This window comes from Mustelus asterias, chromosome 27 (genome assembly GCF_964213995.1).
Source record: "Mustelus asterias chromosome 27, sMusAst1.hap1.1, whole genome shotgun sequence".
Taxonomy (NCBI): Eukaryota; Metazoa; Chordata; class Chondrichthyes; order Carcharhiniformes; family Triakidae; genus Mustelus; species Mustelus asterias.
The window spans coordinates 38,445,326-38,472,166 of NC_135827.1; the positions used below are offsets into that span (position 1 = coordinate 38,445,326).

Sequence of the window (26,841 nt, forward strand, 5' to 3'; positions counted from 1 at the left end):
CTGTGCCAGCTCTTTAGAGAGAGCTTTTCAATTAGTCCCACTCCCATCTCAGTCCAACCCCTTCCCCCCAGTTCTCTGCAATATTTTCCCCTTCAAGCTTTTCTCTAATTTCCTTTTGAATCAGCTTCCACTGTCCTTTCAGGCAGTGTGTTCCAGCTCACAACAGCTCCTGCCTCCCAGATTAGCCCATTGCTCAATCCCTCCTAAACCACAAGCACTAACCTCTCTCCACACACACTGCGATAATCCTGGAGAATGGCCTGATCCTCTTCTGAGGCAGCTTCTACACGTCATACCCTGTCCTCCAATTGTCTCCAGCCTCCCTCTGCACCTCCCCCACCCCGATTCCAGCTCAGCGGAAACTTAGACAGGAGCAGAATAGAGTGGTGCCATTAGTGAGTCATCACCAACATTACAAATCTCAGCCCAGGTACCTTCTTAGCACCCAATCCTCCCATGAATGGCCTGACTGCCATCTGCTGGAGAGCTGTGGAATGCACAGTAAGAAGTCTCACAACACCAGGTTGAAGTTCAACAGGTTTATTTGGTAGCACAAGCCACAAGCTTTCGGAGCGCGGCCCCTTCATCAGGTGAGTGATATATTGGCATTGGAGGGAGTGCAGAGAAGGTTCAGCAAGGTTGATACCGGAGATGAGGGGTTTGGATTATGAGGAGAGGCTGAGGAGATTGGGTTTGTACTCGTTGGAGTTTAGAAGGATGAGGGGGGATCTTATGGAGACTTATAAGATAATGCGGGGACTGGATAGGGTGGAGGCGGAGAGATTCTTTCCACTTAGTAAGGAAGTTAAAACTAGAGGACACAGCCTCAAAATAAAGGGGGGTCGGTTTAGGACAGAGTTGAGGAGGAACTTCTTCTCCCAGAGGGTGGTGAATCTCTGGAATTCTCTGCCCACTGAGGTGGTGGAGGCTACCTCGCTGAATATGTTTAAAGTGCGGATGGATGGATTCCTGATCGGTAAGGGAATTAAGGGTTATGGGGATCAGGCGGGTAAGTGGTACTGATCCACGTCAGATCAGCCATGATCTTATTGAATGGCAGGGCAGGCTCGAGGATCTAGATGGCCTACTCCTGCTCCTATTTCTTATGTTCTTATGTTCTTATGAGTGGGAGTTGTGTTCACAAACAAGGCATATAAAGACACAAACTCAATTTACAAAATAATGGTTGGAATGCGAGTCTTCACAGGTAATCAAGTCTTAAAGGTACAGACAATGTGATTGGAGAGAGGGTTAAGCACAGGTTAAAGAGATGTGTGTTGTCGACAGCCAGGACAGTTAGTGAGATTTTGCAAGCCCAGGCAAGTTGTGGGGGTTACAGATAGTGTGGCATGAGCCCAAGATCCCGGTTGAGGCCGTCCTCATGTGTGCAGAACTTGGCTATCAATCTCTGCTCAACGATTCTGCGTTGTCGTGTGTCGTGAAGGTCGCCTTGGAGAACGGTTACCCGAAGATCAGAAGCCGAATGCCCATGACCGCTGAAGTGCTCCCCAACAGGAAGAGAACAGTCCTGCCTGGTGATTGTCGAGCGGTGTTCATTCATCCGTTGTCATAGCATCTGCATGGTCTCCCCAATGTACCATGCCTCGGGACATCCTTTCCTGCAGCATATCAGGTGGACAATGTTGGCCAAGTTGCAAGAGTATGTACCGTGTACCTGGTGGATGGTGTTCTCACGTGAGATGGTGGCATCCGTGTCGATGATCCGGCACGTCTTGCAGACGTTGCTCCCGGCCTCAACCGGGATCTTGGGTTCAATAAGGGTGGCACGGTAGCACAGTGGTTAGCACTGCTGCTTCACAGCTCCAGGGTCCCGGGTTCGATTCCCGGCTCGGGTCACTGTCTGTGTGGAGTTTGCACATTCTCCTCGTGTCTGCGTGGGTTTCCTCCGGGTGCTCCGGTTTCCTCCCACAGTCCAAAGATGTGCGGATTAGGTTGATTGGCCAGGTTATAAATTGCCCTGTAGAGTCCTGAGATGTGTAGATTAGTGGGTAAATATGTGGGGGTAGGGCTGGGTGGGATTGTGGTCGGTGCAGACTCGATGGGCCGAATGGCCTCCTTCTGCACTGTAGGGTTTCTATGATGATTTCTATGATGTCTCTGCTGTTTGTGATATATATAAATGACTTGGATGAAAACGTAGATTGATGGGTTAGTAAGTTTGCAGACGACACAAAGAGTTGTGGATAGTGTAAAAGGTTGTCAAAGGATACCGCAGGATATAAATCAGCTGCAGATATGGGCAGAGAAATGTCAGCTAGAGCTTAATCCGAGCAAGTGTGAGGTGCTGCACTTTGGGAGATCAAATGTTACGGGTAAGTGTACAGTTAATGGCAGGACCCTGAACAGCACTGATGTACAGAGGGATCTTGGGGTTCAAGTGCATAGCTTCCTGAAAGTGACCACACAAGTAGATAAGGTGGTAAAGAAGGCATATGGAATGCTTGCCTTTATTGGTCGGGGCATTGAGTACAAGAGTCAGGATGTCTTGTTGCAGCTTTATAAAACTTTGGTTAGGCCGCACTTAGATTATTGTGTTCAATTCTGGTCGCCACATTACAGGGAGGATGTGGAGGCTTTGGAGAGGGTGCAGAGGAGATTTACCAGGATGCTGCCTGGATTAGAGAGTCTGAGCTATAAGGAGAGGCTGGACAAACAAGGGTTGTTTTCCCTGGAGCAGCAGAGTCTAAAGGGAGACCAGATCGAAGTATATATTTTTAATACTTTTCCAATTCAATCAAATCAAGTCCAATTCAGAGTCTCAACAAGTTGAGACATTTCCGATCCAGGGGAGGGAATCCGCAATTGGATCCAACTGCTCTACACAGACATCAGGACAAGACAAGGCAAGCAACCATTTACCCTGTCCTGGGCCTGATCTACATGAGCCAAGCTGATTGGAGGAGGGAAAGCAATACCTCCTCCAAGACTTGAGCTCATTTGCATCTTAGCCAAAAGGCCGAGATACCGCTTTTAAAAATTGCTTCATATGAAACATATGAAGCTTCAATGTACCCTAATGACCTCGGCCAAGTGCAGCATCCGCATAACTACTCAGGGATACGATCGCCAACGTGCAGGACAGGCAGGTGGACACCTGCCTCATCAGTCTAGACCAGGAGAAGGCGTTTGACAGAATATCGCACAGCTACATGATGGGCGTGCTCTCCAAAATGGGCTTTGGGGAGGGAATCCGCAATTGGATCCAACTGCTCTACACAGACATCAGTAGCACAGTTTCAATCAATGGGTGGGAATCAGATATGTTTCAAATCAGGTCTGGAGTCAGGCAGGGCTGCCCTCTCTCCTCCGTCCTCTTTGTGTGTTGCATTGAACCCTTTGCCGAGGCCCTCAGAAGCGACCCAGGCATCAAAGGGGTTACAATCCCAGGCAGCGGAGGGACGCAGGTCAAAGCCTCCCTCTACATGGATGACGTGGCTGTTTTGTGCTCGGACCCCTCGTCTGTTCGCAGGCTTCTTTGAGTCTGTGAGCAGTTCGAGCTGGCCTCGGGAGCCAAAGTCAACCAGTGTAAGAGTGAGGCCATGTTCTTTGGGAACCGGCCTGACGCATCCTTTGTCCCCTTCACCATTAGGGTAGACTACCTCAAGGTGCTGGGGATATGGTTCGGAGCGGCAGGGGCATGCGCCAAAAACTGGGAGGAGCGCATCGCCAAAGCCAGACAAAAATTGGGATTGTGGGAGCAACGCTCCCTCTCCATCACTGGGAAGAACCTTGTGATCCGATGCGAGGTTCTGTCCGTGTTGTTGTACGTGGCGCAGGTGTGGCCTCTCCCCAAGTCCTGCGCAGCAGCAGTGACCCGGGCCATCTTCAAGTTCATCTGGAGATCAAAGATGGATCGTGTCCGGAGGGAGGCGATGCACAAATCTCCAGAGAACGGAGGGAAAAACGTTCCCAACGCCGCCCTCATCCTGATGGCCACCTTTGTGTGCGGCTGCATCAAGCTGTGTGTAGATCCTCGGTACAGTAACAACAAGTGCCACTATTTTCTGAGGTTCTACCTGTCCCAAGTGTTGCGGAGGATGGGTCTGGCCACATTGCCGCGGAACGCTCCACGTAGTTGGACCGTACCGCAGCACCTGTCCTTCGTGGAGAAATTCTTCCGGAAACACACCTTTGACCACATGGCTATCAAGCAGTGGTCGGCACGTAATGTCCTTGAGGCCCTGAGAGAAAAGGAGACGGCAGATCCTGTCGGATGGTTCCCTGAGCGGACTGTCAATGTCATTTGGCAGAATGCCTCATCACCAGAACTCACAAACAAGCACCAAGACCTGGCTTGGCTGGTGGTGAGAAGGGCACTCCCCGTCAGATCCTTTATGCACGCCCGAGGTTTCAACCTCACCGCACGCTGCCCTCGAAGCGGCTGCGGGGCTGATGAGACGGTCGCACACCTCCTTGTGGAATGTGCCTTTGCAAAGAAGGTCTGGAGTGAGATGCAGTGGTATTTGTCGCGGTTCGTCCCGAGCATCTCGGTGACGCAGGACTCTGTGCTCTCCGGGCTGTTCCCGGGGACGCACACCGAAACAAATATCAACTGCTGCTGGAGGGTCATCAACTCGGTGAAGGACGCGCTTTGGTCCGCCCGAAACTTGCTGATCTTCCAGCTGAAAGAATTGTCCTCGACCGAGTGTTGCAGACTGGCACATTCCAAGGTCCAGGACTACGTGCTCAGGGACGCGCTCAAGCTTGGGGCAGCCGCCGCCAAGGCACAATGGGGAAAGGCCACCGTGTAACGCGTCTCAACCGAGGCAGACCGAGGGCCGGGTAACTGCAGAATACCCTCGGCCTGCCTAACTGTGTGCCAACCTGAAAAATAACAGCACACAGTAAACTCTGATGTATGTGTATAGTTTTTAAGAAATGAAATGTAATGTTTTTGTAAATAAGCACTGTATTGTACTGTAAAAATGATTCTTTTTTGCACTGTTTATGACTTTTGGATCTGTAATTTTGCAATGTTTTATTGGAGAGGTTTTTTTTGTGAATAAAGTATATTTTTGAAATAAATAAAAAATCCGCATAACTACACTTGATCTTAGCCAAAAGGCCGAGAAAATTATGAGAGGCATGGATAGGGTTGACAGTCAGAATATTTTTCCCAGAGTTGAAATGTCCAATACTAGGGGGCACGCACTTAAGGTGAGAGGGGAAAAGTTCAAAGGAGATGTAAGGGACAAGTTTTTTTACACAGAGAGTGGGTAGGGGTCTGGAACGCGCTGCCAGGGGTGGGGGTGGAGGCGGATACGATAGGGGTGTTTAAGGGGCTTTTAGATAAACACATGAATATGTAAGGAACAGAGGGATACGGACCAAGGGCAGGCAGAAGGGATTAGTTTAATTTGGTTTTATGTTCGGAACAACATCGTGGGCCGAAGGGCCTGTTCCTGTGCTGTACTCTTCTATGTTCTATATGAAATGCTGAGGGGACTTGACAAAGAGGATGTTTCTCCTTGTGGGGGAGACTAGAATTAGGAGACACAGTTTCAAATTAAGGGATTTATCATTTAAGATGGATATTAGGAGAATATTTTTCTTTTGGAGTATCATAGAATCATAGAATCCCTACAGTGCTGGCCCATCGAGTCTGCACCGACCACAATCCCACCCAGGCCCTACTCCCATATCCTTACACATTTATCTGCTAATCCCTCTAACCTACGCATCCCAGGACACTAAGGGGCAATTTTTAGCATGGCCAATCAACCTAACCCCCGCACATCTTTGGACTGTGGGAGGAAACCGGAGCACCCGGAGGAAATCCACGCAGACACAGGGAGAACATGCAAACTCCACACAGACAGTGACCCAAGCTGGGAATCGAACCCAGGTCCCTGGAGCTGTGAAGCAGCAGTGCTAACCACTGTGCCACCGTGCCGCCCCTATCATTAAGACTATCATTAGTCCCACTGTCACGGGGTCAAAATCCTGGAACTCCCTAACAGCACTGTGGGTGTACCTACACCACAGGGAGTGCAGCAGGTTCAAGAAGGCAGCTCACCACCACCTTCCCAAGGGGCAATTAGGGATGGGCAATAAATGCTGACCCCAGCCAGCGACACCCACATCCTGTGAACGAATTTAAAAAGTGTCCAAGGCTTGTGGACTCCAGAGGTAAGAGTATGGGAGCGGGAAGAGAGACATTGCACAAGATTCTCTGGCTCCAATTCAATAGGTAAGAATGAGGCATGATGAGGGGATCCCACCCAGCTGGATGGAGAGAGGCTTTGGCCAAAGGCAGACAGGTCAAGAAGGAGAGGGAGAGAGAGTTTGCCAAGGTCACAGCCACAGAGGACGTCATTTGCCGCGGATGTGGTGAGAGGGTGGAAAGGGTGGGGCTGCGATTCTACCAATTGAAGATGAGCTTGGGGGTGAGGGTGGAGGGGTGCGGTGGCGGGGGGGGGGGGGGGGGGGGTGGAATGAAACAGCGTTTTCCTGTTTCATGTTCTTGCTGTGTGCCACCACCAGAGGGCTCCCCAGTCCATGTTAGGGCGATCGGTACACGAGTTCACACAAAGAATCTGAACATTCTGACAAGTGACGAACCTGGACTTTATCTCCTGTCCTTGCATTGAGTATGACTCTGGCTCCAAGTCTGGGGTATCCACCAATAGTGACCCCCAACTGCCGATGCATGGCCATGAACCTTGGATGTGGAGATGCCAGGTTGGACTGAGGTGGACAGAGTAAGAAGTCTCACCAACACCAGGTTAGAGTCCAACAGGTTTATTTGGCAGCACAAGCTTTCGGAGTCTCACTCCTTCTTCGGGTGAGTGAGGAGTTGTGTTCACAAACAGGGCACATACAGAGACAAACTCAATTTACAAGATAATGGTTGGAATGAGTGGAGAGAGGGCCAAGCACAGGTGAAAGAGGTGTATATTGTCTCCAGCCAGGACAGTTAGTGAGATTTTGCAAGCCCAGGCAAGTCGTGGGGGTATTCTGTGTTGTAGGCTGACCTGGGTGGGTTCGTGATCTGTAGTCCTTTCGGTATCTTGTCTGCTTTCTTGCATCTTTGTAGAAACTTGATGTCTGTGTAGATAGGCGTGATCTTCTTGGAGATCCTCTCCACTTGGAGCCGGCAGTTTGCGGTATCGATGGATCTTGGACTCAGGTGGTCTGCCCTCGGCAGGGGATTCCAGGGTGCTTGTTGGACTTGACACAGGGGGAGAACAGAACCACAAATTAATAAAAGAACAGGCTCGAGGGGCTGAATGGCCTCCTTCTGCTCCTACATTAGTATTAATACCTTATTAAGATAATGCTGCTGAAAGATCATGAGTTTTAATAGAGTAAGTAGGGAGAAAGTGTTTCGGTGACAGAATGGTTGGTGATGAGAGGAATATAAAGTTAAGGTGATGGGCACAAAGTGAGATGAGGAAATAATGTGAATGTTGTGATCTGGAATGGTGCTGCCTGGAAGGGTGGTGAAAGAGATTCAACAGCAACTTTCAAAAGGGGGATTGGATAAATACTCGAAGGGAAAGAAGGGATAGGGTGAGAAGGATAGTGGGACTAACTGGGTAACAAAAGAGCTGGCACAGCCATGATGGGCTGAATGGCCTCCTTCTGGGCTGAATTATTCTATCATTTTTCCATCCTGGTTTCTTCCTGCTGTCTCGATACGAAGGGTTGATGTTTGCCTGGACATTACTGCCAGCCTGTCATCTGCCCAAGCAGCTCATTTTTATGTACAGCCCCGACGGTGTGAATCAGTGAGGGATTTGAGTTCAGAGAGAAACCTCCCCTGCTCTCCTTCAGAGTGTGATGTGGAGTTGCCAGCGTTGGACTGGGGTGGGCACAGTAAGTAGTCTCACAACACCAGGTTAAAGTCCAACAGGTTTATTTGGGAGCACAAGCCACAAGCTTTCGGATGCCCTGTTCGTGAACACGACTCCACTCACCTGATGAAGGAGCAGTACTCCTTCAGAACAGCATACTTGGATAACAGGAACACCTGGAGGCCATTCAGCCCTTTGTGCCTGCTCCGCACTATTATTGTGATCATGGCTGTGACGCGCGATTAATTCACTCGGGAGGCTGGATCGTACCCGGGAAATAAAGGCTTTTATTAGCAACAAGAATGGAGCATACTGCTTAACAATACAATCCCAGACTAAAGGGTCACTAGGCAATGCAGTGACCTTTATACGCCTATAGGTAGGCGGAGCTAACCGGAGTGTACCACAGAACAATATCAACAGGTGGAACACCCCAACCCTAACCCCAACAGTAACAAGAGTAACATATGTACAAGTACCCATAGTGCTGACCATCTATGGTTCACCACATTCACCCCTCCTTTAAAAACAAAGGCCGGTGGGGCAAAAAAACAGTACGAACTGTTCATATATTCACAAGTTCAGTCGTATTGGAGGGCCGCACCGTCTCTGCGACCTCCTCAACACTGGCGGTAACGCCGGTTCTGGTGACCGTGATGACCCTCTCTCCAAGGCGGTGTCCAGTGACTCCTCCAGTTCCTCACGGACGGGTGGACCACAAGGTGGCGACAATCTCCTGGACTCAGGCAAGCTGTACACGGGAGTAAGAGGATTAAGTGGTGTTCCCGATACTGCCCGCGCCGTGTCAGGAGGGGAGATAAAGGGCAAGGGGTCCCTAACCAGGGGTGTGGGAGCGACGGGGGTTTCCAGGTCCCCTGCAGGCGCCAGATCTCGAATAGAGACCGTGTCCTCTCGCCCGTCAGGATATGCCACATAGGCATATTGAGCGTTGGCGTGGAGGAGATGGACCTGTTCAACCAAAGGGTCGGACTTGCGGGTCCTAACATGCCGCCGCAGGAGGACAGGTCCTGAGTACGTCAACCAAGACGGCAGTGAGGTCCCAGAGGAAGACTTCCTAGGGAAGGTAAACATCCGCTCATGTGGGGTAGCGTTGGTTGCCGTACACAGGAGGGACCGGATTGAATGGAGTGCATCAGAAAGTACCTCTTGCCGACGGGAGACTGGAAGACCCTTAGACCTCAACGCCAGTAAGACAGCCTTCCAGACTGCAGCGTTTTCTCTCTCGACCTGCCCGTTACCCCTGGGGCTGTAACTCGTAGTCCTACTTGAGGCAATCCCTTTAGAGAGCAGGTATTGCCTCAAGTCGTCACTCATAAACGACGAACCCCTATCGCTGTGGATATAACTGGGGTAACCAAACAGGGTGAAAAGATCCCGCAAGGCTTTGATAACCGTGGCAGCAGTCATGTCTGAACAGGGAATGGCAAAAGGGAATCGGGAGTACTCGTCAACCACATTGAGGAAGTACACATTCCGATCTGTCGAAGGAAGGGGGCCCTTGAAATCAACACTCAGTCGTTCAAAAGGGCGAGTGGCTTTAATGAGGTGTGCCCTGTCAGGTTGGTAGAAGTGCAGCTTGCACTCAGCACATACCTGGCAGCTTCGAGTTATCGACCTGACATCCTCTACGGAGTAGGGTAGATTCCGGGCCTTTACAAAATGGAAGAGCCGAGTGATCCCCGGATGGCAGAGATCATTGTGGAGGGCCTGTAGCCGGTCCTCCTGCACACTGGCACATGTTCCACGCGACAGGGCATCTGAGGGCTCATTGAGCTTCCCCGGACGATACATGATATCATAGTTGTAGGTGGAGAGTTCGATACTCCACCTCAAGATTTTATCATTTTTGATCTGACCCCTTAACATATTGTTGAACATGAAGGCCACGGACCGCTGGTCCGTGAGCAGGGTAAATCGTTTTCCAGCCAAGTAATGGCGCCAATGCCGGACGGCCTCCACAATGGCCTGGGCCTCCTTTTCCACCGCAGAGTGCTGAATTTCAGGGCCTTGGAGGGTGCGAGAGAAAAAGGCGACGGGCCTGCCCGCCTGGTTAAGTGTGGCGGCCAGGGCGAAATCAGATGCATCACTCTCCACCTGGAAGGGGATGGACTCATCGACAGCGTGCATCGTGGCTTTCGCGATGTCAGCTTTTATCCCTTCAAAGGCTAAGCGAGCCTCTGCTGCCAGGGGAAAAGAGGTAGATTTTATGAGCGGACGGGCTTTGCCGCATAATTGGGAACCCACTGTGCGTAATACGAAAAGAAGCCTAAACATCTTCTCAGTGCTTTGATGCTAGTGGGCAGGGGAAGTTCAAGGAGGTGACGCATACGGTCTGGATCAGGGCCGAGGACCCCGTTTTCCACCACGTATCTGAGAATTGCTGGGCGGCGCTTGCTGAATACACACTTCTCCCTGTTATAGGTCAGATTCAGGTGAGACGCAGTGCGTAAAAACTTTAGGAGGTTGGCATCGTGGTCCTGCTGGTCATGGCCGCAGATAGTGACATTGTCCAGGTACGGGAAGGTAGCCCGTAGCCCGTTTTGGTCCACCATTCGGTCCATTGCACGCTGGAAGACCGAGACCCCATTAGTGACGCCAAAGGGGACCCTTAAGAAGTGGTAGAGACGACCATCCGCCTCAAAGGCCGTATATTTTCGGTCCTCTGGGCGAATGGGGAGCTGGTGATAGGCTGACTTCAAGTCGATGGTGGAGAACACCCGGTACTGCGCAATCTGGTTGACCATGTCAGATATGCGCGGGAGAGGGTACGCGTCCAGCTGCGTGTACCTATTAATGGTCTGACTATAGTCTATGACCATCCGGGGCTTGTCTCCAGTCTTAACCACCACGACTTGTGCTCTCCATGGGCTAGTGCTAGGTTGAATGATCCCTTCCCTGAGGAGCCGCTGAATCTCAGATCAAATAAAGATCCGATCCTCAGCGCTGTAACGCCTGCTCTTAGTTGCGATGGGCTTGCAGCCTGGCACGAGATTTTCAAACAAAGAAGGTGGGGTGATTCTGAGTGTCGAGAGACTGCACGTGGAGCGCGCTGGGCAATTTGGAGGCTGCTGTTCTCCCACTGAAAGTGGAGGGAGTGGCCCATCGTACTGCAGGGTCACACTCCTCAGGTGGACCATAAAGTCTAGTCCCAGGAGTACCGGTGCGCAAAGGTGCGGTAACACGAGGAGCCTGAAGTTCTCATAAACTGTGCCCCGCACCGTTAGATTTACCACGCAGCTCCCAAGAACGGTAACAGATCGGGACCTCAACGCCATAGAAATTGTCTGTCTGACAGTCTGTACTCGGAGACCGCACCGTTTCACGGTGTCTGGATGAATGAAACTGTCCGTGCTCCTGCTGTCAGACAGACAATGTATCAGGCGTCCGTTTACCTCTATGTCCATCATGGACTTGTCGAGTCTGTGAGGCTTGGCCTGGTCCAGGATGATTGACGCCACCGTTGAATCTTGAGTGCAACTGCAGGCAGCTGAGATGGTCGATGATGATGACCCCTGCTGGTCGTCTGCGGTCGGTGTCGACCAAAATGGCTGCGCCCATGGATCGCACGTGATCGATGGCGTTGAAAGAGGCGGCACTCGCAGGTCGCACGTGTCTTGCGTCGTCGTCCTCAGGAATGGCGGCGCTCGTGAATCGCACGTGGTTGAAGTCCTCGACGAAGCCGGAGACGAGGAGACAGATCCTGGAGAGTCACACGCAGCACTGCTTGGCTTCGAAGGTGGTTTCGTTCGGTACACTTTAGCATAGTGCCCTTTCTTCCCACAAGCGGAGCAAAATACCATTCTGGCCGGACATCGCTGACGAGGGTGCTTCGCCAATCCACAGAAATAGCACCGCGGGCCACCTGGAGCTGCCGCCGCCGTCAGGTCCGAGGTTGAAAGCGCGATCGCGCAGTTCCTAGGAGCCGCTGGGTAGAGTTGAATCGGTGGCTGTACTTGCCACGATGTTCCCACGTGGTCGGTGGGGTAAGTTTCAAGACTTCTGGAGGCCGTTTCCATCGCATCAGCCAATTCCACCGTCTTAGCCAGGTCCAAGTTACCCTGCTCTAGCAGCCGCAGGCGAATATAGGATGAGCTGATTCCCGCCACGAACGCATCTCGGATCAGATCGTTAGTGTATTGAGTCGCCGACACTGGCTTGCAGTTGCAGGCTCTGGCTAGCTGCTGAAGTTCGCGCAGGTACTGTCCCGTCGTTTCGCCGGGCTGCCACTGTCGAGTGGCTAGTAGGTGCCGAGCATGAATCTCGTTTGGCGGTTTGTTGTACAGCTTCTTAAGTAGTTCGATGGCCCCTTTGTAGTCTTGGGCATCGCGGATTGTTGCATACACAGTGTCGCTTACCCTTGCGTGGAGGACCCGCAATCTATCGGCGTCGTTTTGGATTGCTGTTGAGGCGTCGATATAATCCTGGAAACACTTCAACCAATGGTCGAAAGTGTTCGACGCTCCAGCGGCACGCGGATCTAAGGTAAGCCGATCCGGTTTTAACATTTGCTCCATGGTTTTTTTTCTCTTCAACCAAAATAGTTGCTAATAAAATTGATGCGCGATTAATTCACTCGGGAGGCTGGATCGTACCCGGGAAATAAAGGCTTTTATTAGCAACAAGAATGGAGCATACTGCTTAACAATACAATCCCAGACTAAAGGGTCACTAGGCAGTGCAGTGAGCTTTATACTCCTATAGGAAGGCGGAGCCAAACGGAGTGTACCACAGAACAATACCAACAGGTGGAACACCCCAACCCTAACCCCAACAGTAACAAGAGTAACATATGTACAAGTACTCATAGTGATAACCATCTATGGTTCAGTACCCATAGTGGTGACCATCTATGGTTCACCACAGGCTGATCATCCAACTCAATAGCCTGACACCACCTTCACTCAACATCCTTTGATCCCTTTCGCCCCAAGAGCTATATCTAATTCCTTCTTGAGAACATACAAGGTTTTGCCCTCAACTACTTTCTGTGGTGGTGAATTCCACAGGCTCACCACTCTGGGTGAAGAAATTTCTCCTCATCTCAGTCCTAAAAGGTTTACTCCATATCCTTAGGCTATGATGCTTGGTTCATAGTTGGTTGCCTACTTGGTTTGCCCACTCCTGCTCCTGTCCTTAGTTCTTATGATTCTTATGGTTCCGGACACCCCCAGCATCAGGAACCTCCTTCCTACATTTACCCTGTCTAGTCCTGTCAGGATTTTATAGGTTTCTATGAGATCCCCCCTCATTCTTCTGAACTCCATATAATCCTAACCCAATTCAACCTCTCCTCAGACGTCGGTCCTGCCATCCCAGCAATCTGTCTGGTAAACCTTTGCTGCATCCTATAGCAGGAACATTCTTCCTCAGTTAAGGAGACCAAAACTGCACACAATATTCCAGGTGTGGTCTCACCAAGCCCCAGTATGATTGCAGCAAGACATCCCTCCACCTGTACTCGAATCCTCTCACTATGAAGGTCAACATACCATTTGCTTTCTTTATCACCTGCTGCACCTGCATGCTTTCTTTCAGGATCTTTTTTCTCTACCTGGAAAGGCAGACAGGGTGGTCTGTGCCTCTGGAAGATTTATTTCCCATTCCTGATCACAGAATCATACAATCCCTACAGTGCAGAAGGAGGCCATTCAGCCCATTGAGTCTGCACCGTCAACAATCCCACCCAGGCTCTATCCCCCTAACCCCATGTATTTACCCTGCTAGTCCCCCTCAGACTAAGGGGCAATTTACCATGGCCAATCAACCTAAACTTCAGATCTTTGGACTGTGGGAGGAAAACGGAACACACGGAGGAAACCCACACAGACACGGGGAGAATGTGCAAACTTCGCACAGACAGTGACCCAAGCCTGGAATTGAACCTGGGTCCCTGGTGCTGTGAAGCAGCAGTGCTAATCACTGTGCCATCGTGCCCCCATAATCCAGGGTCCTGAGGCCAATTGTAGTGTCCTATCACCAATCTGGTTGAGGCAGGCCTTCTCAGCATAGACCAGGGACCTCATGATGCCACCTCGCTCCATCCCAAGTGGGGGGATGGTTGCTTTCTCAATGTTGTCACTATTTGTTGCACTTTTTAAATTACCTGTGAGACTGGGGAGCTTTCTCCACAGCAACACCTCAGCCAATCAGAGTCCACTTGCTAACCAATCAGCACTCTTTTCTCCTGTGATAAAAATTATGGCGATCATTTTGAAATTTGACGTTCTTGTGTTTGTCCTGCTGAGTGCAAGATGGAAAGCTTCAACAGCATGTCTCCCTTTCAGCAATATTCATATTCTCGATAAAAGCAAAATACTGCAGATGCTGGAATGTGAAACAAAAACAAAAAATGCTGGAAAATCTCAGCAGGTCTGACAACGTCTGTGGAGTGAGAACAGAGTAAGAAGTCTCACAACACCAGGTTAAAGTCCAACAGGTTTATTTGGTAGCACAAGCCACTAGCTTTCGGAGCACTGCTCCTTCATCAGGTGAGTGGGAGTTCTGTTCACAAACAGGGCATATAAAGACACAAACTCAATTTACAAAATAATGGTTGGAATGCAAGTCTTTACAGGTAATCAAGTCTTAAAGGTACAGACAATGTGAGTGGAGAGAGCGTTAAGCACAGGTTAAAGAGATGTGTATTGTCTCCAGACAGGACAGTTAGTGAGATTTTGCAAGCCCAGGCAAGTTGTGGGGGTTACAGATAATGTGACATGAACCCAAGATCCCGGTTGAGGCCGTCCTCGTGTGTGCGGAACTTGGCTATCAGTCTCTGCTCAGTGACTCTGCGCTGTCGTGTGTCGTGAAGGCCGCCTTGGAGAACGCTTACTCGAAGATCAGAGGCCGAATGCCCGTGACCGCTGAAGTGTTCCCCAACAGGAAGAGAACAGTCTTGCCTGGTGATTGTCACATCATGGCTACCACCGAGTGAGAACAGAGCCAACGTTTCGAGTCAGAGTCAGGATCATCCAGATTTGAAACATTGGGGGTGATCTTACCAAAAATGTCAAAGTCCAGCAGGGGCTGGAAAACGGGAGAGTTTCAGATCCATTTTTTCGGATCTTAAGCGCTCTGTGCAAAAAAAACCCCTCAATCTCATTCTGCCACCAGGGGGAGTGGGCAAGGCCTAGCTCACATGTGCAGGTCTCTGTGCTGAGATCAGCTGAGATCTGTCACTGCCTCTGCAGCTTTCACAGTAAGAAGTCTCACAACACCAGGTTAAAGTCCAATAGGTTTATTTGGTAGCAAAAGCCACACTAGCTTTCGGAGCACTGCTCCTTTATCAGGTGAGTGGGATTTCAATTCACAAACAGGGCATATAAAGACGCATATAAAGGCAGCTTTCAGGCAGGCCCCCGTGGCTTAATCGCGGTAAACCCAGCACACCAACTCCTCCTCCCCACCCCCCCCCCCCCTCCCCCGCCACCCACCCCTCTCATCCCCACTACTGTAGGGCCCCATGGATGATTGTGAGCCTCTCCACCCCGCCTGGAAGAATCGTTCCCCCCCGCCCCCACCCTCTTCCCTCCCCCCTAACCTGGACCGACTGTCCTCGTCCCCATTAACTCTGCTTCCAACTCCACGGATGCTGTCAGACCCACTGAGACTTTTCAGCATTTTCCGCTCACATTTTTGATGTTCGACTGGACCGCCTCCTCCTTCCCGACACGTCCGACTGGAAATGTGGAGAAGTGGATAACAGGAATTCCCGTGTAATGTGTCAATATTGGCAACGTCTGCTCAATGGGAAGAGAAGGTTGGACAGGGACGATAAGCGGCAGGAGAACTGTGGAGAGGGGATAGAATGAAGGAACAAGAAGAGGCCAAAAATGAGCCAGTTCTGCCATTAATGGGCTGGTATGTGACCTAACTCCATTTACACGCCTTGGTGCCGTGTCCCTTCATGAGAAGAAGAGAAATCGGGATCTGCTGATATATTTGAGGAGACGGTGGTAATGTCACTGGACTAGTAATCCCAGGCTAATGCCCTTGGGACATGGGTTCAAATCCCACCATGGCTGCTTGGGGAACTGAATTGGAATTCAATGAATTAATCTGGAATATAAAGCTAGTCTCAGTAGTGGTGACCATGATAACTATTGTTGATTGTTGTAACAACCCATCGTGTTTACGAATGAGATTCAGGGAAGGAAGCCTTCCTTCTAACCGAGATGTGACCCAGACCCACAGTCATGTGATTGACTCTGAAACACCTTCGCTGTTCCTTTCAAGGGGTCGGCAAAATGCTGACCTTGCCACGGATGCCTGGATCCCATGAAAGAGTATAAAATGTAGCTGAATCAAAGAGCCTCAATAGATATGATGGGCCGAATGGCCTGCAGTATGATTCTCTGATTTTATAAAGTGCTGGGTGGGAAGGGTGTGGATGGAAGCGGTGGGTGGTATCTCTGGGTATTGGGTGGTATCTAATTTTAAGTTCATTTATTATTGTCACAAGTAGGCTTACATTAACATTGCAATGAAGTTACTGTAAAATCCCCTAGTCGCCACACTCCGGCACCTGTTCGGGTACACTGAGGGAGAATTTAACATGGCCAATGCACCCGAACCAGCACATCTTTCGGACTGTGGGGGGAAACCGGAGCACCCGGAGGAAATCAACGCAGACACGGGGAGAACGTGCAAACTCCACACAGACAGTAACCCAAGCCAGGAATCGAACCCGGGTCCTTGGTGCTGTGAAGCAGCAGTGCTAACCACTGTGCCAGCGTGCCACCCTGGGCAATGGGTGGTATCTCTGGGCAGTGGGTGGTATCTCTGGGTGATGGGTGGAACCTCTGGTCAATGGGTGGCGTCTCTAGGCAGTGGGTGGCATCTCTGGGTAGTGGGTGGCATCTCTGGGCAGTGCGTGGTATCTCTAGGCAGTGGCTGGTATCTCTGGGCAGTGCGTGGTATCTCTAGGCAGTGGCTGGTATCTCTGGGTGGCATCTCTGGGCAGTGCGTGGTATCTCGAGGCAGTGGGTGACATCTCTGGGCAGTGGGTAGCATCTCTGGGCAGTGTGTAGTATCTCTAGGCAATGGGTGGCATGTCTGGGCAGTGAGTGGTATCTCTGGTACAATGCCCCATGCCCCCTCTCAAGTACAAGGTCATGGAGCTAGCTATCTTTCCCTTTCCATTCACTTCAGTCTCATTGCGACACGGAAGGCCCAGTAAGAAGGGGTGGGGAGTTATTTTGTGTGCGTGTGAGAGAGAGAGAATTGGGACAGTTACATGGGGAAAGACTTTTTTTTGTTTATATCCGACTCAATCCAAAGTCCAAACAAAGTCTCAGCAAGTGAGACTTTCCCAATCCAAGCTGACAGGACAGGCTGGCCTCTTCCTGTGCTGGGCTTGATCTACATGATCCGAGCTGATTGGAGCAGGCATTACACCTTCTCCAAGGCTTGATCTCATTTGCATCTTAGCCAAAAGGCCTAGATGCCACTTTCAAAAATTGCTTCAAATGAAGCCTCAGTGTAACCTCATGACTTTAACCAAGTGCAGGATGCCAAAACTACACTTGATCTTAGTCAAAATGTGGGGGAAGGACTTTTTAAAAATTTGTCCATGGGATGTGGGCGTCGCTGGCTGGGCCAGCATTTATTGCCCATTCGTGAACCAGATGGGTTTTTACAACAATCGACAATGGTTTTAATGGTCATCATTAGACTTTTAATTCCAGATATTTATTGAATTCAAATCTCACCGTCTGCCTTGCATGCAGAACGACAAAATTCTTGTCAAGAAGCTGCTTCACAAGAAGGTCCACATGAGGGTTTGAGTGTATTGGCAGGTGGCCAATAGCAGCACATGGCCAATGATCTAGTGTGAAGCGTTCAGCCATTCACTGAAACAGCTGTGAGTAAACAACAGCAACAGCTGCACTTGTCAGGGCCAGCTAACAGCAATTAAAGGAGCAGTGTGACTGAGGCAAACATTAGAAGGGACATCACCAGTAGGAATAAAGAAAGGCTTGTATTTATCTCGTGCCTCATGGTGTCTCTCAGAGTGTTTCACATACCTTGAATTGAACTGGCACGGAACAACTGCTGTGACTGAAGGAAATGGATGGATGTGTAATCAGAGCAAAGAGGACCATTCTCTCGCCTCTCTACAATGGGTAGATTGTGTCAGAGACCAAAACGTTTGCAGGTTTAATCGGTGCTGTGTGCTGACCTCAGCTGTAGCAGTGGTTGGGGGGAGGAGTGAGGAGGGAAGGGATCCAATTGGCCTCAGTACCCTGGACTAAGGAGAAAGAAGTTCAGCCAGGATTGCTGCTGCTCATTTGCTATCTGGTGACACCTTCTCGCTTGGCAGTGATGCACCACATGCTGGGATAACTTGCTAACACTCATACGATCTACCAATTAATGTGTATCAAACAGACGAGGAGGATAGAACATAGAAGAGTACAGCACAGGAACAGGCCCTTCGGCCCACGATGTTGTGCCGAACATAACTCCAAGTTAAACTAATCCCTTCTGCCTGCCCTTGGTCCGTATCCCTCTGTTCCTTACATATTCATGTGTTTATCTAAAAGCCCCTTAAACTCCCCTATCGTATCCGCCTCCACCCCCACCCCTGGCAGCGCGTTCCAGACCCCTACCACTCTCTGTGTGAAAAACTGGCCCATCACATCTCCATTCAACTTTCCCCCTCTCACTGTAATACCAGGCTTGACCCCTGCAATTAGACATTTCAAGCATGGGCAATAAACTGTTGCAAAAAATGGTTTATATTGACAACCTCATTATTTGCCATGGGGCCTTTAAAATTACCCCATTTATTTTCATTAAAAAACCTCCATTTACCCCATTTAATCGCTTCTCAGTTTTCTAGCAGTTGGGGGGGGGGGGGGGGAGGGGGTACGTGACAACCTCAACATCAAGCAGTCAGTTTGATTTCAGTGGTAGGGAAACTTCTGGAAACCATAGTTTGGGACAAAATTAATAGTCACTTAGACAAGTGCAGGATAATTGAGGAAATGGACTTGTTAAGGGAAAATTACCCCCCACTGATTTGTTGAGGAGGTGATAGAGAAGGGTGATCAGGGAAATGCTGTGGTGTATATGGATTTTCCAGTACCACACAACAGACTTGTGAGCAAATGTCTAGCTCAGGGTATAAAAGGGACAGTAAGCATTTGCATTAGAAATTGGCTGAGTGACAGGAAATAAAGAGTAGTGGTAAGTGGTTGTTTTTCAGATTGGAGGAAGGTTTGCAGTGGACTTCCCCAGGAGTCAGTGTTGGGACCGTTGCTTTTCCTGATATATTTTAATGAGCTAGACTGTGGGGTTCAGAGCATGGTTTCAAAATTTGCAGATGATACGAAGATTGGAAACATTGGCTGGAATTTTCCAGCGCTTCATACTGGTGGGATCTTCCAGTCATTGAAAATGGCGGCGGCACGGTGTGGCACAGTGGTTAGCACTGCTGCCTCACAGCGTCAGGGACCCGGGTTTGATTCCAGCCTCGGGTCACTGTCTGTGCGGAGTTTGCACATTCTCCCCGTGTCTGCGTGGGTTTCCTCCGGGTGCTCCGGTTTCCTCCCATAGTGCAAAGATGTGCGGGTTAGGTGGATTGGCCATGCTGAATTGCCCCTTGGTGTCAGGGTGACTAGCTAGGGTAAATGCATGGGGTTATGGGGATAGGCTTGGGTGGGTTGTGGTCGGTGCAGACTCGATGGGCCAAATGGCCTCCTTCTGCACTGTAAGATTCTATGGTTCTGTGATAAAATGTAGAGAGCAGTTAATGAAGCATATATTATTTTTGGCTTTATTAATAGGGCTATTAATAAGATTAAGGAGGTTATGTTGAATTTGTATAAGAGACTAGTTAGGCCTCATTTGGAGTACTGATCCAGTTCTGGGCTCTAAACTTGAGGAAGAATGTGTAGGCATTAGAGAGAGAACAGGAGATTCACAAAAATGATTCCAGGGATAAAGAATGATAGCTATGAGGATAGATTGGAGAGGTTGAGACTGTTTACTTGGAGAAAAGAAGGCTGAGAGGAGACTTGACAGAGGAATTCAAGGTCTTGAGCAGTATGGACAGGATAAATAGTGAGAAACTGTTCCCTCTCACCAGGGGGCACAGATTCAAAATAATTGGCAAAAGGGGTAAAATGTTGTGAGGGAAAAAAAATTCACCCAAGGAGTGGCTGGAATCTGGAACGAACTTCCTGAGAGGCTGGTGGAGGCAGGTCCGATCGAGATATTCAAAAAGGAATTGAATATCTATCTGAAAAGAAAGAATGTACAAGGTTACAAGGATTGTTAAGATTTGGATTAAGATTCCGGGATAGTCAGCATGGATTCGTGAAGGGCAAGTCGTGCCTCACAAATTTGATAGAATTTTTTGAGGAGGTAACCAAGTGTGTTGATGAAGGTAGGGCAGTTGATGTCATATACATGGATTTTAGTAAGGCGTTTGATGAGGTCCCCCATGGTCGGCTTATGATGAAAGTAAGGAGGTGTGGGATAGAGGGAAAGTTGGCCGATTGGATAGGTAACTGGCCATCTGATCGAATGTGATCGGCTTGTGTGGCTTTTGCTACCAAATAAGCCTGTTGGACTTTAACCTTGTGTTGTTAAACTTCTTACTGTATCTGATCGAAGACAGAGGGTGGTGGTGCTTGGAAAATTTTCGGACTGGAGACAGGTTGCTAGCGGAGTGCCACAGGAATCAGTGATGGTCCTCTGCTATTTGTGATTTTTATTAATGACCTAGAGGAGGGGGCTGAAGGGTGGATCAGTAAATTTGCTGATGACACCAAGATTGGTGGAGTAGTGGATGAGGTGGAGGGCTGTTGTAGGCTGCAAAGAGACATAGATAGGATGCAAAGCTGGGCTGAAAAATGGCAGATGGAGTTTAACCCTGATAGATGTGAGGTGATTCATTTTGGTAGGACAAATTTAAACGTGGATTACAGGGTCAAAGGTAGGGTTCTGAAGACTGTGGAAGAACAGAGAGATGCTGGGGTCCATATCCACAGATCTCTGAAGGTTGCCACGCAAGTGGATAGAGCTGTGAAGAAGGCCTATAGTGTGTTAACTTTTATTAACAGGGGGTTGGAGTTTAAGAGCCGTGGGGTTATGCTGCAACTGTACAGGACCTTGGTGAGACCACATTTGGAATATTGTGTGCAGTTCTGGTCACCTCACTATAAGAAGGATGTGGAAGCGCTGGAAAGAGTGCAAAGGAGATTTACCAGGATGCTGCCTGGTTTGGAGGGTAGGTCTTATGAGGAAAGGTTGAGGGAGCTAGGGCTGTTCTCTCTGGAGCGGAGGAGGTTGAGGGGAGACTTAATAGAGGTTTATAAAATGATGAAGGCGATAGAGTGAACGTTCAAAGACTATTTCCTCGGGTGGATGGAGCTATTACAAGGGGGCATAACTATAGGGTTCATGGTGGGAGATATAGGAAGGATATCCGAGGTAGGTTCTTTACTCAGAGAGTGGTTGGGGTGTGGAATGGACTGCCTGCAGTGATAGTGGAGTCAGACACTTTAGGAACATTTAAGCGGTTATTGGATAGGCACATGGAGCACACCAGGATGATAGGGAGTGGGATAGCTTGATCTTGGTTTCAGATAAAGCTTGGCACAACATCGTGGGCCGAAGGGCTTGTTCTGTGCTGTACTGTTCTATGTTCTATGTTAAGAATGAGTTAACAGACCTTCCAATTAAGTCTTAATTTGATGACAATTGTTCAATAGAAGTCACTGATATATAAAGGGGCTATCGGTGGCACTGGGTGTTGGTGGAGAATTGTATGTGGAGTTGGATCAAAGAAATAATGGTAGAATCATAGAATCCTACAGTGCAGAAGGAGGCCATTCGGCCCATTGAGTCTGCACCGACCACAATCCCACCCAGACCCTATCCCCACAAATCCCTGCATTTACCCTAGCTAGTTTCCCTGACACTAAGGGACAATTTAGCACGGCCAATCCACACAACCCGCACATCTTTGGACTGTGGGAGGAACACCACCCTTCAACAATCAATTCTTCATCCAGACACACGGAACAGCCATGGGGACCAAATTCGCACCTCAATATGCCAACATCTTCATGCACAGTTCGAACAAGACTTCTTCACCACACAGGACCTTCAACTGATGCTATACACTAGATACATTGATGACATTTTCTTCCTTTGGACTCATGGTGAACAATCACTGAAACAACTATATGATGATATCAACAAGTTCCATCCCACCATCAGACTTACCATGGACTACTCTCCAGAATCGGTTGCATTCTTGGACACATGCACCTCCATCAAGGACGGTCACCTCAGCACTTCACTGTACCGCAAGCCCACGGATAACCTCACGATGCTCCACTTCTCCAGATTCCACCCTAAACACGTTAAAGAAGCCATCCCCTACGGACAAGCCCTCCGTATACACAGGATCTGCTCGGATGAGGAGGATCGCAACAGACACCTCCAGATGCTGAAAGATGCCCTCATAAGGACAGGATATGGCACTCGACTCATCGATCGACAGTTCCGACGCGCCACAGCGAAAAACCGCACCGACCTCCTCAGAAGACAAACATGGGACACAGTGGACAGAGTACCCTTCGTCGTCCAGTACTTCCCCAGAGCGGAGAAGCTACGACATCTTCTCCGGAGCCTTCAACATGTCATCGATGGAGCCGAACATCTCACCAAGGCCATCCCCACACCCCCACTTCTTGCCTTCAAACAACCACACAATCTCAAACAGACCATTGTCCGCAGCAAACTACCCAGCCTTCAGGAGAACAGTGACCATGACACCACACAACCCTGCCACAGCAACCTCTGCAAGACGTGCCGGATCATCGACACGGATGCCATCATCTCACGTGAGAACACTATCCACCAGGTACATGGTACATACTCTTGCAATTCAGCCAACGTTGTCTACCTGATACGCTGCAGGAAAGGATGTCCCGAGGCATGGTACATTGGGGAGACCATGCAGATGCTATGACAACGGATGAATGAACATCGCTCAACAATCACCAGGCAAGAGTGTTCTCTTCCTGTTGGGGAACACTTCAGCAATCATGGGCATTCAGCCTCTGATCTTCGGGTAAGCGTTCTCCAAGGCAGCCTTCACGACACATGACAACGCAGAATTGCTGAGCAGGAACTGATAGCCAAGTTCCACACACATGAGGACAACCTCAACCAGGATCTTGGGTTCATGTCCACTATCTGTAACCCCCATGACTTGCCTGGGCTTGGAAAATCTCACTAACTGTCCTGGCTGGAGACAATACACATCTCTTTAACCTGTGCTTCACCCTCTCTCCACTCACATTGTCTGTACCTTTAAGACTTGATTACCTGTAAAGACTCGCATTCCAACCATTATTTTGTAAATTGAGTTTGTGCCTTTATATGCCCAGTTTGTGAACACAACTCCCACTCACCTGATGAAGGAGCAGCGCTCTGAAAGCTTGTGACTTGTGCTACCAAATAAACCTGTTGAACTTTAACCTGGTGTTGTGAGACTTCTTACTGTGTTTACCCCAGTCCAACGCCGGCATTTCCACATCTGTGGGAGGAAACCAGAGGAAACCCGTGCAGACACAGGGAGAACGTGCAAACTCCACAAAGACAGTGACCCAAGCCGGGAATCGAACCGGGTCCCTGGCGCTGTGAGGCAGCAGTGCTGACCACTGTGCCACCGTGCAACCATAAAGGTAGTTCATGAAGAAGCAGAATTCGTGTCTCCTTTACTGGACTGCAACCGAGAGGCTCAAACAGGGATAAGGCAGGGGAGGGGGACTGGGTAGAATATGTAAAAGATTACGACATACAAACCTATATATGAACATACAAACATATGAAGTAGGGACAGGAGTAGGTCACTCAGTGGAGCCTGCTGCACTATTCAATAAGATCATGTCTGATCTGATTATAACTTCAACTCCACATTCCTGCCGACCCCTAAGAACATTTCACCCCATTATAAATCAGGAATCTATCTAGCGCCGTCATAAAAAATAGTCAAAGATTCTGCTTCCATCATCTTTTCAGAAAGAGAGTTCCAGACACTCAGAACCCTCTGAGAGAAGACAGTTCTTCTCATCGCTGTCTGAAATGGGTGACTGCGGCCCCGGTTCTAGATTCTCTAATAAACGGAAACATCCTCTCCACATCCACCCTGTCAATACCCCTCAGGATCTTAAAGGTTTTAATCAAGTTACCTCTTATTCTTTTAAACTAGTGGATACAAACCTAACCTCTCCACATAAGACAAACCACCCACCCCTGGTATTAGCCCAGTAAACCTTCTCTGAATTGTTTCTGACACATTTACACCCTTCGTCAAATAAGGAGACCAACACTGTAAACTGTACTCTAGATGTGGTCTCACTAGTGCTCTGTGCAGCTGAAGCATAACCTCCCTACTTTTGTATTAAATTCCCTTCACAATAAACAATAACATTCTATTGGCTTTCCTAATTACTCCCTGTACCCGTCAACAAGCCTTTTGTGATTCATGGATTAGGACATCCAGATCCCTCTGCATTTCAAAGCTCTGCAATCTCTCACCATTTAGATAATATGCTTCATTTTTATTCTTCCTGCCAAAATAGACAACTTCACATTTTCCCACATTATACTCCATTTGCCAGATTTTTGTCCACTCACTTAACCATCTATATCCCTCTGTAGCCTCCTAGTGTCCCCCTCACAATTTGCTTTCCTACCTGTTTTTGCATCATCAGCAAATTTAACAACCATACCTTCAATCCCTTTATCCAAGTCATTTATATAAATTGTAAAATGTTGAGGTCCCAGCATTGATCCCTGTGGCACACCACTCATCACATCCTGCCAACCAGAATAACACCCATTTATGCCAACTCTGTTTCCTGTTAGCTAGCCCATCATTTATTCATGCCAATATATTATCCCTACAACATTAGATTCTATTTTCCACAATAACCTTTGATGTGGCATCTTTCAAATGCCTTCTGGAAACCTAAGTACAGTACATCCACTAGTTCCCCTTTATCCACAGCACAAGTGACTCCTTCAAAGGACGCCAATAAATTGGTGAAACATGATTTCCCTTTCACCATGTTGACTCTGCCTGGTTACCTTGAATGCTACCAAGTGATCTGTTGTGGCTTCTTTAATAATAGCTTCTCATATTTTCCCTATGAATGTTCTTTCAGAGAGCCAGTACAGACTCGATGGGCCAAATGGCTTCCTTCTGCACTGTAAAGATTCTGTGAATGCTGGAGAGGCAATGACCCAATGAGGACCTAACACAGCTCATGGTTACTTGGTGTTAGGCATGTGAGTGGGGGGCTGGTGGAGTGGGGTGTGTAGGGTGTTGCTATAGAACTGTACACCAATTCTGATTAACATCTACGAGGAGATAGGAGGAAAACTGGGGGTTAGGGGCAGGATGAATATTTTTCATGTTGTTTATTTTTTATTCTCCCCCCTATACCTCTATACATACAGACACCACCTCAAGCCCTGGAGAGGTACCACCAACGCTGTCTCAGACAGATTCTCAACATCAGCTGGGAGGACAGGCGTACTAATATCAGTGGACTATTATCACTGGATTATTAATCCAGAAAGTCAGCTAATGCTCTGGGGATCCGGGTTCGAATCCCGGATAGTGGAATTCAAATTCAGTAAAAAATACCTGGAATTCAGAATCTGTTCATTGTCGGAAAAACCCATCTGGTTCATTAATGTCTTTTAGGGAAGGAAATCTGCCGTCCTTACTTGGTCTGGCCTACATGTGACTCCAGAGCCACAGCAATGTGACTCTGTAGACTCTCAACTGCCCTCAGGCAATTAGGGATGGGCAATAAATGCTGATGTGGAGATGCCGGCGTTGGACTGGAGTGAACACAGTAAGAGTTTTAACAACACCAGGTTAAAATCCAACAGGTTTATTTGGTAGCAAATGCCATTAGCTTTCGGAGCGCTGCTCCTTCGTCAGATGGAGTGGATATCTGTAAATGCAGATATCCACTCCATCTGATGAAGGAGCAGCGCTCCGAAAGCTAATGGCATTTGCTACCAAATAAACCTGTTGGACTTTAACCTGGTGTTGTTAAAACTCTTACAATAAATGCTGGCCAGCCAGTGGTGCCCATTTCCCACAAATGAATTAAAAAAAATAGAGAGGCCTGCTTGGAGGAAATTTCCGATTGAAGGAACTCAATTCTTTGTGGGCACTCGACAACAAGAGGAGGTCTGGAACAGGAACCTGAGAAAGGAAAGGATCTAGGGTCCAAGGACTGAATCCGCCTCCTGGAAACACTTGCCAGGTGTACGGTCAAAGATGTGGCCCTAGAATTGAGCTCATCAACCACGCAAGGACCCACAGAACCCATGACCAGTGACACGGAGTTTCTAAGGTGGACAATCATACCCGTTAGTGAGTGATTGTCAAAGAGAAGAATTGTGTCCTCAGTATCTGAGCGGTGCTAATAATGGTTCATGCCATAATATTACAATGGGGCAGTTATTAAAAGCTACCTCAGGTGGCACGGTAACACAGTGGTTAGCACTGCTGTCTCACAGCGCCAGGGACGCGGGTTCGATTCCCGGCTTGGGTCACTGTCTGTGTGGAATCTGCATGTTCTCCCCATGTCTGCGTGGGTTTCCTCCGGGTGCTCTGGTTTCCTCCCACAGTCTGAAAGACGTGCTGGTTAGGTACATTGACCATGCTAAATTCTCCCTCAGTGTACCTGAACAGGTGCCGGAGTGTGGCAACGAGGTGATTTTCACAGTAACTTCATTGCAATGTTAATGTAAGCCTACATGTGACACTAATTAATAAACTTAAACTTAACTGATACAGAGATTAAACCCATGCTGTTGGTGTTATTCTGCACCACAATTCAGCAATCTAGCCAATCTCATTTATTATTTTAAGACTTTTATAAGTAGACCAATGCAGAACTCCCCAAAACTGGGAGCAATCTGTTGTCTAGTTCCTGTCAATGCCGGCTTGGGA

The 26,841-nt window shown here is 48.8% G+C and overlaps 1 protein-coding gene across 3 annotated transcripts in view; it reads right to left on the reverse strand.

The window, feature by feature from the left end:
- LOC144479966 (uncharacterized) overlaps nt 1-26,841 on the reverse strand; it is a 418,329-nt gene that overhangs the window by 34,536 nt on the left and 356,952 nt on the right. For 2 of the 3 annotated variants that reach the window (XM_078199099.1, XM_078199095.1), the window contains exon 1: nt 223-292. The exons of the other annotated variant lie outside the window; for it this stretch is intronic. The gene's annotated coding sequence lies outside the window, so the exon portion shown is untranslated. Of the gene's footprint in view, nt 1-222; nt 293-26,841 lie in introns of those variants that run through there. 3 annotated transcript variants of the gene reach the window in all.